Source organism: Panulirus ornatus, chromosome 55 (assembly GCF_036320965.1).
Source record: "Panulirus ornatus isolate Po-2019 chromosome 55, ASM3632096v1, whole genome shotgun sequence".
Classification (NCBI taxonomy): Eukaryota; Metazoa; Arthropoda; class Malacostraca; order Decapoda; family Palinuridae; genus Panulirus; species Panulirus ornatus.
Window position 1 is genome coordinate 34,117,260 of NC_092278.1, and position 20,344 is coordinate 34,137,603.

The 20,344-nt window shown below is 47.6% G+C and overlaps 1 protein-coding gene across 18 annotated transcripts in view; it reads right to left on the reverse strand.

Moving 5' to 3' along the window:
* siz (Brefeldin-resistant Arf-GEF family protein schizo) overlaps positions 1-20,344 on the reverse strand; it is a 578,443-nt gene that overhangs the window by 79,828 nt on the left and 478,271 nt on the right. The gene's annotated exons all lie outside the window — the stretch shown is intronic.

A 20,344-nucleotide genomic window follows, 5' to 3' on the forward strand; every position in this document is an offset into this window, starting at 1 on the left:
ATCATCCACAACACCTTCCACGGCTCCTGGAACTGAAGCGCAGCCAATCCAGTCACAAATCAAACTCTGTTTGAAGTCAATACTACATCTACTGCTAAACAACAATAATAATAACAATAATAATAATGATATTAATAATAATAACAATAATAATAATAATAATAATAATAATAATAATAATAATAATAATAATAATGATAATAATAATAATAAACAAATGGTCATTATTATAATTATTACTATAATATAATAAGCAAGTTTTATGATTCTATTATCATTACTATTATTACTATCATTATCATTATCATCATCAAAGTCGCCCCCACCAGAAGTGTAGCAAGACAAACACATTATATGTTCAGACGTATAGTTTTTTTGTGCCTATCGTAATTATGGCGAGTTCTCTACATAGAAAAAAAATCGACCCTAAATTATGACTCTACTGATGGTAAAGTGTACATTTAAGTGTACATTACCTACACATGCCGTATGCTGAACCATACAGCTGTTGAAACCAATGCCCAAAACCTCGCACGTGCAGTTTTTTATAAAAGGTCTGGTAACATCCTCGCTCGCTCCTACCACCACACAAATCCAAAATAAACCCCTCCCTCCCCATCACCAGGGACTGCACTGAGGGACAAGTCGTACAGAATGTAAAGGTGGCAGGCATTCATACACCGACCTACAAACCTCCTCACCACCCAGCCAAGTCTCTCAGAACATCACTGCAACCTGTTAATCAAAACGCGGAGGGCGGGAGGGGAGCGAACTTCTTTCAACAAGCCGACGACATTTACGAGTTCTGTATGTGTGTATAAAAAGAGAAAACGGGTAGAGCAAATTATCAACCCCACACTTCTCATGTAGCTTCAGCAGAGCCGGGTTGTATTCTACGGGATGGGAGAAACTCAACATGCAATAACATTCTTCACGAGCATTTATATATATATACGTGCCGAGCCAAATCTGTGGCGGCGGAGGAGGAGGTCCGTGACCGGCATACGAAAGCAGCAGCCAGGGGAAGAGGAGGGGGTCAGCCGCTGCGGCCGGGCTCGGCCTGCGGGTGGGTGGGACGGAGGCGTCGGGGGTAAGGACTGGCGCTGTCTGTCATCCTGCTCGAGCTGGTGGGGGTTAGGGAGGAGACCAGCTGACCAGCACAGCTGTTACAGTCAAGGCTGGTGACCTGATCTCAAGTGTACAATAATAAGACCTCTACAAGCCAGCGAGTCTCTCTCTCTCTCTCTCTCTCTCTCTCTCTCTCTCTCTCTCTCTCTCTCTCTCTCTCTCTCTCAGCTCCTTGGCTACACTCCCAGCTCCCTGGTTGTTGTCACAGTCCCCTGGCTACTCTCCCAGCTCCCTGGTTGCTCTCCTGTTCCAACTCACTACTCTCCCAACCACTCGTTAACTCTCCCCACTGCCCCTTTACCCTCCCTCCAGTCTAGTTACTCTCCCAACTTCAAGCAACTCTTTCTCCCCCCCCCCCTCTCTCTCCCTGTTAATCAACTGCTCTCCCCGATATCTAAATCTTCTCCCTCTCACTCCTTGCTACCCTCACCCCACCACCACCTGGCTGGTCTTCACACCAGCTACATCTCCAGGCAAATCGCTCCCCTAGCCACAATCCATCACCTCTCCACACATGGCCCACTATCCATCTATCCTCCCTACTGTCCTACTATCCTATCTAGCTATATTCACTATCCATCTATCCTCAGTACTGTCCTGCTATCTTATCTACCGTCCAGCTATCCTCCCCACGATCCAAATACCCTCGCCACTAAACCCCTATCCTTCCCTAACATCCAACTATCCTCTAACAATCCAAATATACTCCCCAGTTACCAGGTATCCTCCCCACTATCCTCCTATCCTCTCCACCATCCGGTTATCCTTCCCGCTATCAACATACCTATCCAGCTAACCTCCTCTTCCTCTACACACAAACTACAGGTGGACAGACATATCTCCCTCACTGCATTACGTGTACGTTCACACACAGACACACACACACACACACACACACACACACACAAACATACAGACACACACACACACACCATGAAGCATCAGGGGCGCCAAAATCAGTCCGTCATTGGGAATGACAGGCAATGTCAGGCTGTATACACGCAGCCTCCCCCTAAAAAAAAAAGAAATAAATAAATACGTGTGTAATAATTCGCTGACATAAAACCACATGCAGTCATTCTCTCTCTCTCTCTCTCTCTCTCTCTCTCTCTCTCTCTCTCTCTCTCTCTCTCTCTCTCTCTCTCTCCCTGTGGTAACTGGTGATGCTTAAAACACAAACACGGGCCCCCTCCTCCGCCCCTCCGGGAAAATGTGGGTTGATGCGGTGTGTAAATGGTAAATGCCCCAGTCAACCAGGATATATATAAACCGCCGTCAGACAAATGATAATCTCAATTGACGTGAACGACAAATACTGTACGTTTTACTGGCGGGCTCTTATACTGTATTATAGCGAAAAATTAATAACGGTCAGTTATATATGATAATAAAAAGTAATATAACAATATCTAATATAATGTTATGAAACAACAGGCTAACGTCTCCTTACACTAAAAACTGTGGTATGTATTTCCAGTCACACACACATTGTATATCATGACATATTTTTCTCTTGTATCTTCCCTGATGATGTGATTATTACACGAAAGTGCACTTGGGAACTTATCGTGTTTCATTTTCCCCGTGGACTCATATATATATATATATATATATATATATATATATATATATATATATATATATATTTAAAACTGGGAGCCGAAAAGGGTGGCATCATAGGCTGCGTGTTACCCGCACGCCAACATAATGTTTAACTCGATCTTTCCCGGGAAACAATAACGACCGTGCACGGGGAGGATCACACAAAATTCGCATGGTAATCTCTTCCCCCCGCACAGAGGAGAGCACCCACCTGTCTTGCGGTTAACGAGCTATAAAATGTTTAAACTTCCGAAAAGTGAGAGTGTTTGGCTCCCTCGTTTAACGCTCGTTTATCCAGGCCAATACACGAGGTCCTCCAGCAGCGTTGCAAAGGATCGTTGTTTCTCCCTCCCGACTTCTCCAGGGCAGCGAGGATTTTTATTCTTCGCCATTTGGCCGCAAAATACCCCAAACCCCCTCCAACACAATCCCTCCTTCCTCTCGTGTTTTACGTGTGTTGCATGGAACACTGTCCCTCGACGCCCGCTGGTGTTTTAGAGATTAATAAACACTTAGCCTTCTGCACACTGTTGCACCGGCAAGAAACATATTCCCTTCCTCGCTCACATGTGTTGCACGAAACACTGGCCCTCGACTTTTGTCATGTCATCATATCGAAAAAAGGAAAGAAGAAAACTTGGCATCTTGCAGGTGTTGTATCCAACACAGATCTCGACTTCTGCTGTGTTACAAGGACCGGTCACGCCGCCATTTGCTCTGCTATACCAAAAAGAAAAAAAAAATATAATATATATATAAATATATATATATATATATATATATATATATATATATATATATATATATATATATATATATATATATATATACTTCTATATATTTCCTCGTTTGCAAGTGATGTATTTATTATTAAAGCCACCCCCCCCCCTCAAATTTCGCAAAGAACACAGTCCTTCAGTTCTTAATGTGCAAATAGGTTTAATTGCCCCACGAAGACTTCTTTTTGCAGCGTGACACAGAAAACTATGCGAGGGAAACTTATCTTTTCGTACGAAATATAAACGCTCGCAAAAGCTAAGCTAATATCTTTGAAAGACGACACAAGATAGCAAAACTTGGCAGACTGGCGAAGAAAAAATATAAAAAAATACCCTACCCTAACCTAGGCGAACCTAATGTAGCCTAGGTTAGGTTAAGTTAGCGTCGCCTAGCTTAACCTGCACTATACTATGAAGGCACTTCAACGCCCTAGGCGAGCGATTACTGCCCTAACTCAGTAACTTCAATCTCCAGGTTCAAATTCCAACACACCCTCATACTATACAAATTATTTCAATACGAAAATTTAAAAGAAAGTTGCAATTTGATTTGGGAAAGAACATCTGAACAGCAAATACATTTGACAATACCTTGCAATCATATCAATAATAATAATATTAGTAATAATAATAATAATAATAATAATAATAATAATAATAATAATAATAATGATAATAATTAGCCCATTACTTCAGAATATACTATACATCATATTTCACACAAAAAAGATGATTCCTAATTAACAAACCACAGCTTACGTCAGGATAATCTAATACCCCAAGAGCATTACAATATAAAAGGCAGAATCTAATCCTATCCGAAGCTTCACACACAAGACACGCGTAGGGCAATCTCGAGTACAAGAGGTGAGATTACTCGTCAAACACAACCACCACCACCACAAACTCATTCTTTTTCGTGTAAAACAAGAAAAGAAAGCCTTGTAAAATGGAACCAACACAGCTCATTGGCACACGATCCAGTAATATCTGTACGCCAAGCAAAACAAGCGATAGAAAACGATAAAAGTGTTCGAAATTCTTACTCAAATATGAGGGTTTCTTGCCAATTGTTATAACTTAGTGATATACCGTATATCTGACGCACGCACACACACACAACTGTTAGCAAAACCATACATATATGAATCTTACCTAACCTAATATCATACGTCTCTTCGTTATATACCAACTGACTTATATTTCTTTCTTGTATCTCCCCTGATGTGATAATTACACGAAAGTGCACTTGGGAACTTATACTTGATCAGGCGCAAAATTATGATCCTATGTATGGATTGGGGAGAAAGAATACTGCCCATATTCCCTGTGTGTCGTAGAAGGCGACTGAAAGGGGAGGGAGCCTTCACTGGCCTCTTACTATTTTTCTTCCTTTGCAAATAAATACAGAAGGAGAGGATTGCCACACAGTGACGAAGATCTGCCCCAATATACAAAAAACTGGTCTTGGAATACTCTGGAAACAAAAAGAAAAACTATTTCCATCCCCAAAAAAATATTAAAACGTGTACCCTAAAAAAATATAACTCCGTTTTCTTTCACGAACTCAAACAAAACAGCAGCCTCCACTTTCGTGTACACAAACAACATAATCAGGCTCTTTTTCCCCGAGAGTTGAAAACCCAGTAAATTGCATAAAGTATAAAATGAGTCCCCCATGAAAACACCATAAGCATGGCAGGGAATTAGTTAAAAGTCGGTAAACAAGGCTCCTTTACAATTCATTATTTACTTTATTACATCCTCCATTCTCCTTTATAATTCCTTATTTACTTAATTTTATCCGCCATTCTCCCTTCCTTCGAAGCCATGACCTCAATTGTCGTATTTCCAATTTTCTTTTTTATTATCATAACGATAAAACTTAAAACATTTTCTTTTTAAGTCATAAACTGGGGTAAACTGACCCCGACCTTCCACAATGCTGCAATGGTCTGTCTCTCTCTCTGTCCGTCTCTCTCTCTCTCTCTCTCTCTCTCTCTCTCTCTCTCTCTCTCTCTCTCTCTCTCTCTCTCTCTCTCTCTCTCTCTCCCTCTCTCTCTCTCTCTCTCTCTCTGCCTCATGACTTTTGAAACATCACAGAACAGTCCCGCCAGTTTTGGCGTGTTGCACAGAACGGTTTCCGAGATTCTTGACACACTGACACAGAACAGAGCCACAGCATTTCCACAGCTCCGCCGGATCACTGTCCCTCCCACTTCTGCCCACAGCTGAAGCATGGCACACAGTCCCTCCCGCTTCCGTCCACAGCCGAAGCATGGGACACAGCCCTTCCCACTTCTGTCAAGTGGCATGAGCATGAAACAGAGCCCTTCCCACTTCTAGCCACAGCAGAAGCAGGGCACACAGTCCCTCCCACAGGAGCATGGGACACAGTCCCTCCCACTTCTGCCCACAACAGGAGCATGGGACACAGTCCCTCCCACTTCTGCCCACAACAGGAGCATGGGACACAGTCCCTCCCACTTCTGCCCACAACAGGAGCATGGGACACAGTCCCTCCCACTTCTGCCCACAACAGGAGCGTGGAACACAGTCCCTCCCACTTCAACCTAGCAGCATGGAACACACCCCGTCCCTCCTCTTCAGCAGTGTTACGTGAAGCACGACAAAGATCTGCCGTGTTGAAAACACTTCCTTAGACCTGCAGTTCCCCCAGTGCTACACACACACACACACACACACACACACACTCCACCCACATTTGTTCTGATGGTGGAATTAATTTCAACTTTATAGACACAACTTTCTCTCTCCAGAGCAAGTCGCCCAACAACCCCCCGAAAAATAAAATTAACTAAAGTCTCTTTACTACCAATACAATCCCGGTGAAAGGAGTTGGGGCAGCAATAAACACACTGTGGGAGTTGGTGCAGAGGAACGCCCCCTTACCAGTGCTCCCACACAGCTCAAAGCAGACAGTAAAATATGTAGCAGTGTCCCTTTGTCTTTAATACCAGAATATCATACAGCAGTCAGTTGAATAAGCGCACGCAAAGCCAACAAAAGCGCTCTCTCTCTCTCTCTCTCTCTCTCTCTCTCTCTCTCTCTCTATATATATATATATATATATATATATATATATATATATATATATATATATATATATATATATCACATGTTTACCAAATGGCGTCCTAGCTTCGTCTCTTCGATATATATAAACTGACATATTTCTCTCTTGTGTCTCCCCTGATGATGTGATTATTACACGAAGGTGCACTTGGGAACTTTCCGTGTTTCAGTTTCCCCGTGGACCCATAGGAATACATATGTATACAGACAGACAGAGACAGACAGACAGACAGACACAGACAGACAGATAGATAGATAGATAGATAGATAGATAGATAGATAAAGAGAGAGAGATAGATAGATAGAGAGAGAGAGAGAGAGAGAGAGAGAGAGAGAGAGAGAGAGAGAGAGAGAGAGAGTGTGCCGTCATGAAATTATCCTGAACATCTAAAAAAGTTGTTAAAAAAAATGTTTCGGTCGTTGAACGTAGAAAGCTGACGTTGACGGCCTCAATGATCCTGGCAGCTGACAGGCCTGGAGCCACAACCAACCGGCAGGGGAGACGGTAATGCTCCTCTCATCCCTCCCTCCCGTGAGGCAGCGGTTCGAGTCATACTGGAGAAGGTAGGTCTTCAGTTGGAGGACAAACACCTCTCCTTTTATCGCAATTCCCACACTATATGGCTAACACTGGAGGGTGCGACTATGTGATCCCCCGCTGCAAAATAGGAGACCAGTCTCCCACTTGCCATCGCGGCTTCCGTGGCGTACTCGCTCCTGTACACACCCAGCTAACAAAACCCAGTGTGTCCGTTTGAATAACAAGGCGCCGGTGGTGGCAGTGGCGGCATGTCATACAGTCCATCACAAATGCTCACCGAGGACCCGTACACCACCACCACCACCATCGGCGTGTGTCCTCCTGCCACCAACAAGGAAGAGATGGGCTATAAACGCTGACTGATCCGCGTGGGTTTAAATCCGTGAGTGTGTGTGTGTGTGTGTGTGTGTGAGACCGTGGGCGCCCCCCGCCCCTCTCAAATTTAGAAAACGATAAACAACAGTTTTAAGACTCTGTCGATAACTCAAATAATAATCTACATTGTCCGTCAATGCTCAAATATACATTACCCTAACCCCTGGACATTTTTTTTTTTTCTATTCAGATTATGAATATTTTAGATGAATATTTCATATGAATATTTCCATTTTTTTTTCCACATTACACCGCGAATCTTTGAAGGTGAACTAAATAAAATTCCACACACACATATTTTCTTTCCCCTTACACACACATCCGTAGACTCACACAACGTCAACGCTGCCTCGTTCTCAACGAGATCGCCCTACAATATACAGCGAAGAGTCACTGTTTACACCGCAACAAACATCCCTTGAAACGTGAGTGACACACACAATGTTTCCCTGGTCATACAATATGCAAGCTGCTGGCCGATCGCTGAGGTTACACAACCGCAAACCTGCCATGACGCCCTAGATGGACAAGGGATAATAACAGCATAATAATAATAATAATAATAATAATAATAATAATAATAATAATAATAATAATAATAACAACAATAATGATAATAATAATCATTATTACTATCATTATGTATATATCTTAGTATGTATATGTATGTATACATTGATATGTATAGATATGTATAAGTGCGTGTGTGGGCGTTTATGTATATATATGTGTATGTGGGGGGGTTGGGCCATTCTTTCGTCTGTTTCCTTGCGCTACCTCGCTAACGCGGGAGACAGCATCAAAGTATAACAAACAAAAATAATAATAATAATAATAATAATAATAATAATAATAATAATAAGAAGAAGAAGAAGAAGAATATCATTATCATTAAAATTCTTCTACTTTATCTTATCAAAATTATTATTATTATTATTATTATTATTATTATTATTATTATTATTATCATTATTAATTACGATTTACTAAATGTATTACAGTCAAAGGCTGAAAGTCTGTCCAAAAAATTTTACACACATTGTAGACTCTGGTGCGACTTGCCACTCGAAAACGACGGTACGACCCTTGACCGTCGTGCTCAAGGGCCGTACCATCATGTTCAAAGGCCGTACCGTTAAGCTCATGAGCAGTACCGTAATGTACATGGGCCGTATCGTTGTGTTCAAGGGCCGTACCATCATGCTCAAGGCCCGTACTGTCATGTTCAAGGGCCGTATCGTTGTGTTCAAGGGCCGTACCATCATGCTCAAGGGCAGTACCGTCATGTTCAATGGCCGTACCATCATCCTCAAGGGCCGTACCGTCATGTTCAATGGCCGTACCATCATGCTCAAACGCCGCACCGTCGTGTTCAAGGGCCGTACCATCATGCTCAAGGGCCGTACCGTCGCATTCAAGAATCAAGTCATATCGCCATGTTCGGCAGTCACGCGACCGTGCCTAAGTGTCGTACCGTGGCGCTCAAGGGGTCACACAGTCGTGCTCAGGGTCATGCACTTGCACTCAAGCGGTCGACCGCACCGTAGTGCTCAAGGGGTCATTGCCCTCGCGCTCAAGGGTTCGTATCGCCGTACCCCCAAAGGAAGAGGGTGGTGGGGGCGTATTCGAACTCCCCACGAGTCACTCCTGCATCAGACGCGCTAACCGAGCGACGCATCCCCCTCACCCCGCCCCCACAAGTATTCTGACCCCGTGAAGTCTCCAGTACGTCATGACCTCCACTTCTCTTCACTCCGCCTCCTACCCTCCCTATCCCCACCGAATTTACCTCCTACCCCCAAAAAGTCCTCCTCCTTCCCCGCACACCTTCCCCCTAGAACCGTTGTGTGGTGCGCGAAAACACTGATCAAGTCATTCTCTCGCAACTCATCATTTCATACACACAAGAATAACTCACGCAAAAGTTATAATGCATTACCGTAACTGATAAAGGCAAGGACACACACACACACACACACACACACACACACACACACACACACACACACACACACACACATTCACAAACGCAGGCACAGATACCACAAACCCCATATCGTGCCGCCTTCGTCAAATATCGTGTGAAAGTAAAACAAAACAAAAGAGAGAGAGAGAGAGAGAGAGAGAGAGAGAGAGAGAGAGAGAGAGAGAGAGAGAGAGAGAGAGAGAGAGAGAGAGAGAGAGGCACAATCGGAGTCTTATTCAGAAAAGCAATCTCATAACTTCACATATCGAAGCCTCCCAGTTTTCATAAGAGGATGGGGAAATCTGGCAATTTCTCCTGGACGAGATGCCAACGACCATTTCTAATAAATCAAAAGCTGCACTCGGGGCACCAGCAGGCAGGGTAAAAAATATTAGTCCCTGGCTGCCGCCATGGGGGACATTATGAACAGCCAGGTAGACCTGGAGGCGTCAACCAAAGGAAATGCTTTGGTCTTTTTTTTTTGAGGGGGTAGAGAGAGAGAGAGAGAGAGAGAGAGAGAGAGAGAGAGAGAGAGAGAGAGAGAGAGAGAGAGAGAGAGAGAGGTAGGTCACCATTTGCAAGATGGTTCTCTGGGGGTGACGCTAAGCCAGGCCACAGGCAGACCTATAAACAAACATACACATATCAAAGACACGGCGAGGCACACCTCGTGGAGGCACACAGGTGGTGAAAGCAGCCACCAGGGACACGGGACACTTATGCCAATGGCGCACACGAGTACTCACCAGACCCCGAGGGAACCGAGGGCGCCACAAACCTAAAGACACAAGGAGGACAGAAAGAGGTGATCAATGACACACACACACACACACACACACAGAAAGGCACGAGCGATATATACAGCAAAACCCACAGGAGTACCAATAAGAGAGAGAGAGAGAGAGAGAGAGAGAGAGAGAGAGAGAGAGAGAGAGAGAGAGAGAGAGAGAGAGAGAGAGAGAGAGAGAGAGAGAGAGAGAGAGAGACTAACAAATACTTCTATGTATAAAGGAACACCACTTAATAATTCATAAGACAGAAATCAATACTGTTGGCAGAGTGAACAACACCCCACCTACCTCCCTGTCTATCCGCTTATCTAAATGAGGAGGAGGAGGAGGAGGTGTGGGGGTGTGTCAAACTTGTAGTAGCCCCCTCCCTCCCTTCCTTCCACCCGAGGGTTCAAACCCCTCATTATACGTTACCAGAGCCTCGGCACAGTCCATATGTCGCCCACCTGACCCTGATCAATTTTTCAGGAACGTGGTCCTGCAGGCCATTAATCGTAATATAGAGAAAGAAGTTCTCGTTAAGGGCGGCGAGCTGTGTTATTACACCGGGGGGGGTCGCCTTAACCATCAGGGAAAGTAGGGGTGAGGTGGGGGTCAAGAGAGGCCTGGCTGTCAGGCCTCTTGACCCCTTGTGGCTTATTCCTACCCCTGGGGGAGGTGAGGGAGGGAAGGAGGCAGGCAGCAGCTGAGGGCGTCAGTGGTGAGAGAGAAGCCCCATCGGTGGTCGTTAGCTGAGGCCACTGCCACCAGCCGCATGTGTCACCCACATGCCGGCCAACGCTATCCCTGGCTCGACGCAGCGGGAGGATAGTGGTGTGATGTACTGGAAGGATAGCGGTGTGGTGTACTGGGTGGATAGTGGTGTGGTGTACTGGGAGGATAGTGGTGTGGTGTGGTGGGAGGATAGTGGTGTGATGCGCTGGGAGGATAGTGGTGTGATGCGCTGGGAGGATAGTGGTGTGGTGCGGTGGGAGGATAGTGGTGTGGTGCGCTGGGAGGGTAGTGGTGTGGTGCGGTGGGAGGATAGTGGTGTGATGTACTGGGAGGATAGTGGTGTGGTGTACTGGGAGGGTAGTGGTGTGGTGCGCTGGGAGGATAGTGGTGTGGTGCGGTGGGAGGATAGCGGTGTGGTGCGCTGGGAGGATAGTGGTGTGATGTACTGGGAGGATAGTGGTGTGATGTACTGGGAGGATAGTGGTGTGATGTACTGGGAGGATAGTGGTGTGGTGCGCTGGGAGGATAGTGGTGTGGTGCGGTGGGAGGATAGTGGTGTGGTGCGCTGGGAGGATAGTGGTGTGGTGCGCTGGGAGGATAGTGGTGTGGTGCGCTGGGAGGGTAGTGGTGTGGTGCGGTGGGAGGATAGTGGTGTGATGTACTGGGAGGATAGTGGTGTGGTGTACTGGGAGGGTAGTGGTGTGGTGCGCTGGGAGGATAGTGGTGTGATGTGCTGCTGCAACCCCAGGAAAAACTCTTAACGTTACCGACCACTCTAACTGTCTCGTCTGTTGCACGCTCGTCCCTTCTGCACCCTCGGCTTGACAGGCTGGTGACCCGACTGTGGAACTCGACGTCGAGGAGCGGGTTGCAGTACCCGTGGGACCCCGGCACCATTCGCTACGACGTCAAACGTACATGGGACTTCGACACGTACGGAAAGGCTCGTCAGTTACCCCATGAATGCACATGTAGGCTACCTACATGTACCTGCACAGCCAGTTTCAATTGGCATTACGGTAATGCATGCACCGCCACACCGCAGTGTGGATGTAGACCATTTTCACCCGAGAAGGAACTTTGTGAAGGTCTGAACCCCCACATGAGCACACTCTCCGCGCAAGAGCGACCAAAGACCCTCAACGGAAGGGACTTGTTACTCGAACGTGCAGCGAGATAACGCGCGCGCGCGTGTGTGAACTGGGTCAATCCATGGGGTCACAGTAAACGTCCTTGATCGACGCGGCCACAATCTGCCCCTTACGAGCCTCGCCCAGATTAGAAGAGCATTACCGTCAAAAGAATTATGGGTTATAACATGCTCATAGTCCGTCCTTACGGCCACATAAAGGTACTGAGCCGGAGTGTGGCAAATCCTCTTTGCCTCGCCTGACACCGGGGGCAGCAGCAGCAGCACCGGGCTGACTTACACTATACGCACGGCCCCGTCCACCATCCTTCTGCACTATCCTTCCTCCCGCCATCCTTCACACAATCCTTCCTAACAACACAGCAGCTGCCTCCCTCATCCCCTAGCCCCATGCACAACCCCTCGGCCACCCCAGGCCGGAGTCAGGAGCACCGTGCTGAGGGCCGGGGAGAGAGAGAGTGAGAGAAGGCCCCCAGGACTACAACATCCCTCCAGGACCAACGGGATCAGCCGCACCCGAGCGTTACTCCCACTCGTCCATAAACACGCCCATATATATATATATATATATATATATATATATATATATATATATATATATATATATATATATATATATATATATTTTTTTTTTTTTTTGCTTTGTCGCTGTCTCCCGCGTTTGCGAGGTAGCGCAAGGAAACAGACGAAAGAAATGGCCCAACCCACCCCCATACACATGTATATACATACGTCCACACACGCAAATATACATACCTACCTATGTACCTATGTATATGTATATATATATATATATATATATATATATATATATATATATATATATATATATATATATATATATATATACTTTTTACTTCGACCCCCTTATCAATCTGAAAGATACTGCAGCTCCATGGCTGCGTGACACTCAGTCGCAGGGACAGGATGGACTCCTCAGGAGCGACACGTCCTCTAAAGAGACTTCTACGTTGATTCGTCCACTGCCTGCCGCGTCCAGCTTTCGCACCCGGACAGAACAACCTAAGAATACAGGATACCACAGAAGGCCGAACCGAGCGAACGAGACGAATCCTGTTTACCTACAAAGTCATGATCAGTCATGTGACTACGTTCGAAACCTCCGCAACGCGTATGCTTCAACGACCCTCCCCTTGGCCAACCTGCTCCATTCGTCCCCCACCCATCTTTAGTCAACCAACATTTCTTCAACTTGTATCCATTTTGCCGTTACCGACAAATTTCTACATCTATCCATCCCTTCCTCCCACTTTTCCCTCTACCAACGGCAAAGGCTTGGTTCTCCACTGCACAGCACAACACTCGCAGGGTTCCATGAGGTATATGAGGAACCCAATGAGGATGGTGATCAGTACCAGTAGAGTTGGCTACTCTCTCAGACCTTGGACCCCACCTGTCACCCTCCTACGTCTGTGTACCGTACCCACTGTACGCTCTATGCTTGCCTCCACCACCTACCCCTACAGGTGTACCTCTTCACCCTTGCTATCACTGACATTCTTTGTCTATGTTTATCCAGATAAATATAGCTTTTAAAACTGAACTGCTCTCACGGCTTGAAGCAACCTGCACAAGACCAAACTATGCCCTTCCCTCACAACATACAAGAACATGCAATGGAACCGTGCCACACCATCGGTCCGGAGTGCGTGTCCACCTCCCTACCTACGATCGGAGGAGATTACCTCTCGATATAACACTGAGGGGGCACAGCTATCCGACCCCTATACAGTCTTTAGAAGGACTCCAGGAAAAAGTGGGGATGCCACACCGAAAATGGTCTTAGCTCGCTTTTCTACCTACTGACACAGCCAGCCTTCCCCTCCCCACACACACACACTATCTAGTCAGCAAGCTTATGTATCTGCCCATCGACAACCTCACAGGCAACCCTGAAGGCAGGACGCTTACCCATCTATCGACAGCCTCACACACATACCCCCTTTAAGTCTGGACACGTACCCATCTATCGACAGCCCTACACATACCCCTCGTAATTCAGGACGCTTACCTATCTATCGACACCCTCACACATACCCCCCCCCCATAACTCAGGAAACTTACCCATCTATCGACAGCCCCTCACACACACACAAACACACTAGTCGGCGAGCTTACGTCTCTATGGAGAATCCGAAAGACATACACCCACGAGGAGAGAGACAAGACACCAAGACACTCAGGGGCCACCTGTCCCCGTGGCCTGGCCTCCACACCGACGGCTGGTGCTCCCTCGGGTACACTTCAACCGTCCATTACTACATGCCCCCACCACATACACCCTCGCTCTCCCTCTTTCCACACGCTCCTCACTTCCCCCGTTTGGATTCAGATCAGATTCTGCAGTCTGCAAGGAAGGTTGACTAAAGAAAATACATCCAAACAGTCCAAACCACAAACTGCAGCGAAGCTTTTATAAGCTGAGGTCCAGGTGAACTGACCAGGCAGGCAGCTTCATCCGACCCTCCCACCGTACACGGCTTACCTGTAAACGGAAAAGAAAACAAAATTAGAGGACAGCTCAAAGAAATGACCGTATAAACAAGACATATATTACGTAAATACGCGATCTACAAATGTCATCACGTCTGACTCTACCTGAGCCTACAGGGGGACAACATAAGTCATCTGTGCTACAGGGGGACGCCAACTCCCTACAACTAAAAACTTTAAATGGCGTCAAATCACTTACGTTTCATAGCGTTCTACGAACCAGGGAAGCAGGCAGAAGGATCAACCTTTTTTTCTGCTGTAAATAATATTACACACCCATGAAATACAATAATTACAGGTATAATTACCATGAATTACCGTCACGCTTACCATTACGCACCTTTAGGGGGCTGGAGGAGACTATCACCAAACAGAGGTTAGAGCAAAACTAATGAGGTCAACGTGGAAGACATCCAGCCCAGGGACGGCTCGAGGGAGGCATCATAACGAGTTTTACAGCGGGCGGCGTCAGTGGCTCGACCTCCCGACGGGGGTAAGGCTACCTCGACCCTCATGAGATGAAGAGGAGGACGGACGCAAGCCTGGTGGTTGTGACCCTGGCCGACTGGTGGATGAGGCCCAGGAGGATTGGTAGATGTGGCACCGGCTGTCTGGTGGTCGTGGTCCTACGGTGTGCGGCCCTAAATGGTTGGTGATGTCGATATTGGCGAACAGGGCGAGAATGAAGCCCAGCCTGAGGCTCGGGGATGTAACCCTGGTTCTCTACCACCAAACCTGAGTCTAGGACCTTATCTTAACTAGCTGGGTCTAAGACCTTACCTTACGTATACCTTGCGATGATTCTGGAGGTCTTACACCCCTACAGACAGGTCTGGGACCTTACCTCACTTTACTTCACGTATACCTTACGACGGTTTCGGAGGTCTTCTATCCCCACAGTTGGGTTTGGGACGTTACCTTACCTTTACGTAAACCTTACGACGGTTCGGGAGGTTTTAACACCCCCCCCCCCCCCACCCCTCACTCTAAACATACACACAGAGCTCGGTCTGGGACCAAGCTGCTGCGTTGCTTCTCTGATCAGTCAAGCTGTTGGAGGCTGAGACTCCCTCGGCCTAAACCCAACACAATCACCCCATCCTGCCTGGTCTGGTCCACTATGCAGACACCTGCCCAGTCCCTTGACTTATATCGATCAAACGCTCCTTCTTGTGTATATTCACACTAAAAAAGAACATAAAATAATTCTCCCTATGAAGGGCCCACAGTACTGCTAATTTCCAAGGCCAAATTGGTGACGCTAAGATCATAATAACTAAGCAAAGACAGGCCCACATTTCTCACCCGCTGTCGAAGGGGAACGATGACTTGTTGCGAGGGAACACCATCAATTGTGCCGAAGGAGAAAAAAAAAAGACATCTTAGATCCGAATTCCAATGCCATCAATCGTGGCCACACGAACCAGCCACGGACTGATAACACTGCACGAAGCAGGAAAGGAACAACACTGCGAAGCAGAGCTAGTGAGGCTGTGTGAGTAGTGCAGCAGACGTGTTGTTCAGCAGAAGACCTAGGTCTGAGAGAGAGAGAGAGAGAGAGAGAGAGAGAGAGAGAGAGAGAGAGAGAGAGAGAGAGAGAGAGAGAGAGAGAGAGAGAGAGAGAGAGGGAGGTCGTGCAGCAGACCTGGCCAGAGGTGTGTCATGCAGCAGTCCTGCCCAGACAGTTATGTCATGCAACAGACCTGGCGATAGAGGGACGTATCATGCAGCAGGTCCTTGCTGGGAGGTACTCGTCATGCAGCAGGCCCCCTGCCAGGCAGGCTACGTGTGGTGAAGCAGTAGACTTGGCCAGTGAGGCAAGTGTCCTGCAGCAGACCTGTGCAGACAGTGCCATGAGTAAGCCAAGCAAGCAGGCGGCTCTGACGTCATTCACGTCGCCTGCCCAGCAAGACGCTCACACCACTGGCACCCCTGGCCTCGCCCACCTAACCCACCCACGTACAACTCATCCTACCAGGCACTTCCACCAGTTCTTTATTTTTTGGCTTTCGTCACCCACCTCCGCCACTGGAGTCCAATCCTACGCCATAGGAAACTTCATTCTAATCCGAATGATACCTTTGTAATCCTACCTACACCACTGGTATCCCATTCTAACACCCACCTACACCACTGGACACCCCATACCAACACCCACCTGTACCACTAGAAACTCATTTTGACACCCACTTACACCACTGGAACTGAACCCTATTCCCTCACCCACCTACTCACTAGAAATCAACCCTAGCATTCCTTGCAACCCCAATCAGACACCCACCTACACCAGTGGAAGATACACCCTAAAATCCATCTATACCACTTGTGCCCTCCCACTACATATGACTTTGCGCCGGTGTCCCCCGGCAAATTCACTGTGCATCCCATGCTCCTACCCTGTGAGCGGAAGCGCAAAATTATTACAGGGGCTTGTCACAAGGGGTTTTAAGTCAGACCCCAAGCGGGTTGATGTTACATACATTGTTACGATTCATATTTCAGTACATGCATTACGTAGTGTCATGTGGGAAGTGTTACCGAGAAGATGCGCCTGAAAAAAGGGGGCGACAACCTGAAAGTCTCGGGTATCTTGTTACCAGGAATCGTGTGTTGTTGACACCGCCCACTCACTCACGCCTCATCCCACAATCTTAAGCTGGTGGTCACCATCATCGACCGATCCGTTGCGGCCGCGCCTCCAGGCTCATCATGTGAGCGGTGGCGCAAAAGGATTACCCAGGTCACAAAGGGTCTTTGTCAGACCCTCCTCTCCTCCCACACACACACACACACACATAGTGGCCAGATAATTACGACATTAAAAGTTACAAAGCTGACTCATTACATCAGCTTACGAGCCCCATCCTACCCATCCACGTACACCACTGAAGTCCCTGTCCAACCACATACATGCACCACTGACGTCACCAATCAACCACCCACCACTGACGACCTTGTCCTTCCACCCATCTAAACCGCTGTCGTCCCACCCTACCGCCCATCTACACCACTGACGTCCCACCCTACCACCCATCTACGCCACTGACGTCCCATCCTACCACCCACCTACACCACTGACTTCCTATTCTACCAACTAACTACAGCAATGAGTCCCCACCCAACCACCCACATACACCACTGACTTTCCATCCTACCACCCACCTACACCACTGACACCCCCGATACCACCACGTACAAACACCACTGACGCCTGCCTGCCTGAGTCTGTCTTTATAGTGTCCCTTGCGAGCCTCACTGCGGAGAATATGCAGGTTGGCCGACCGCATGCAGCTACAGCCAAGCGGATCAATGGCCAGGAAAGATTACCTTCGCCCTCTCCGGGAGCAAGGGAGGAGGGAGCTGCTAAGGTGAGGTTGCGGCACAGGTGGAGAGAGGGAGGGAGGTGTAGGTGAAAGGTAACACTGCAACGAAAATCGTGAGGACGAGCAGGCATGATGGCCAGCCCGTCTCTGCCGGCTCCTGGGGGTAAAAGGCATTGGAACCTATCAACCCAGTCACCACACACAGACACACACACACACACACACACACACATATAGCTAACCCATTAATAGCTCCCGAGCATACAACCGTCTCCCCTCTACCACAGTCAGGGACCCGTCTCCACCACATCACAATCCTCTCCATCATAATTGCTGGCCAACAAATCACTTCCAGTGACGCCGCGGTAAAAAAAAAAAAAAAAAAGGCCCAACAAACAACGAAACAAATTTTTTGTTTTGCTTTCCCCCTCCACAGTGTATTCACGAGGGTAAAACCATTTTTCCGCAACTCGAAATTTTTTTTTGTACAGTGTTGAGTGTGTGTGTGTGTGTGTGTGTGTGTGTGTGTGTGTGTAGGAGTAGGGAGGGAAGGAGCGGGTACTCTGAGAAGGTGTATGGGAGGGACAAGACAGGAGGGGAGGGGTATGGGGGGGACTCACCCCGGGATTCACTGGCCAGTTGTGGGGGGGCTGATCCCGGCTATCTCAGCTGAGCCACCACGCCGTCCCAGAAGCAGGCACCACAACCGTCCAACACACACACACACACACACACACACACACAAACACACACAAACACACGCACCTTTTAATATGTTTTTTTTTAATATTCTAGCATAGTTTTGTACAGATATATATATATATATATATATATATATATATATATATATATATATATATATATATATATATATATATCTTTCTTTCAAACTATTCGCCATTTCCCGCATTAGCGAGGTAGCGTTAAGAACAGAGGACTGGGCCTTTGAGGGAATACCCTCACCTGGCCCAATTCTCTGTTCCTTCTTTTGGAAAAAAAAAAGAGAGAGAGAGAGAGAGAGAGAGAGAGAGAGAGAGAGAGAGAGAGAGAGAGCACCGACCCATCATCCGTCGCCCTCTCATTCACTCCCAGCGCCGCCTTACCACAGCCAAACACTCGCCCAAGACCGACTGTGTGCCGCCTGCCACCCCCGTCCAACACGACCCTGCAGCTGATCACCACCACTACCACCACCACCACCACCATACCACCAGTATCACCACCAGTATCACCACCACACCACACCACCACTATCCCCTTCCACTAATCCCCTCTACCTCATATCTCTTCCCGCTGCTCGAACGTAAATCCCTCGTTCCTCCTCCTCCTCCATCATTTGCCTCTAACTTCCATACCTCTCACCGCATATGAGTGCCTCTCACTCGCTCTCACCTCAAAAGCCTCTCACTACCCTTAGGCCAACCTCTCATAACTTGTCACCCCACCATACCTCTAAGCTCCTCACTCCTCCTCACTCACCTCATCTCACGGCCTATTAGCCTCTTCCTCACACCCTTCCCACAACGCCCCCATGAGCGGATACCTACCTCCGCCTCGCTTCTCACCCCACACCTTCCTAAGATAGGCTGAGTCACCAAGAACATCCCAGCTGAGCTGTGGATCCCACACACACACACACACACACACAATGAACACTTTACGTAGGGAGGCATCGCTATCATGGCTCAAGAGGTGGCAATCTATGGTGCTGGTGTAACTAGGGCTCTGAGTCGTCCATGTACTACTGGCGTAGACTAGCACTCCTGAGCCATGGCTGACGATGTATCTTGTAATCCCCGCGCCACCCACACCACTGGAGACACATTCCAGTACCCACCCACACCGCTGGAAACACATTCCAGTACCCACCCACACCGCTGGAAACACATTCCAGTACCCACCCACACCGCTGGAAACACATTCCAGTACCCACCCACACCGCTGGAAACACATTCCAGTACCCACCCACACCGCTGGAAACACATTCCAGTACCCACCCACACCGCTGGAAACACATTCTAGTACCCACCCACACCGCTGGAAACACATTCCAGTACCCACCCACACCGCTGGAAACACATTCCAGTACCAACCTACACCGCTGGAAACACATTCCAGTACCAACCTACACCACTGGGAACACATTCCAGTACCAACCTACACCGCTGGAAACACATTCCAGTACCAACCTACACCGCTGGAAACACATTCTAGTACCAACCTACACCGCTGGAAACACATTCCAGAACCCATCCACACCGCTGGAAACTCATTCTAGTACCCACCTACACAGCCCCAATTTCAATACTCACCTGTTTCACTGGAAAGCTCTTGGTCGACTCCCTGATAAATGGTCCCGGAAGGC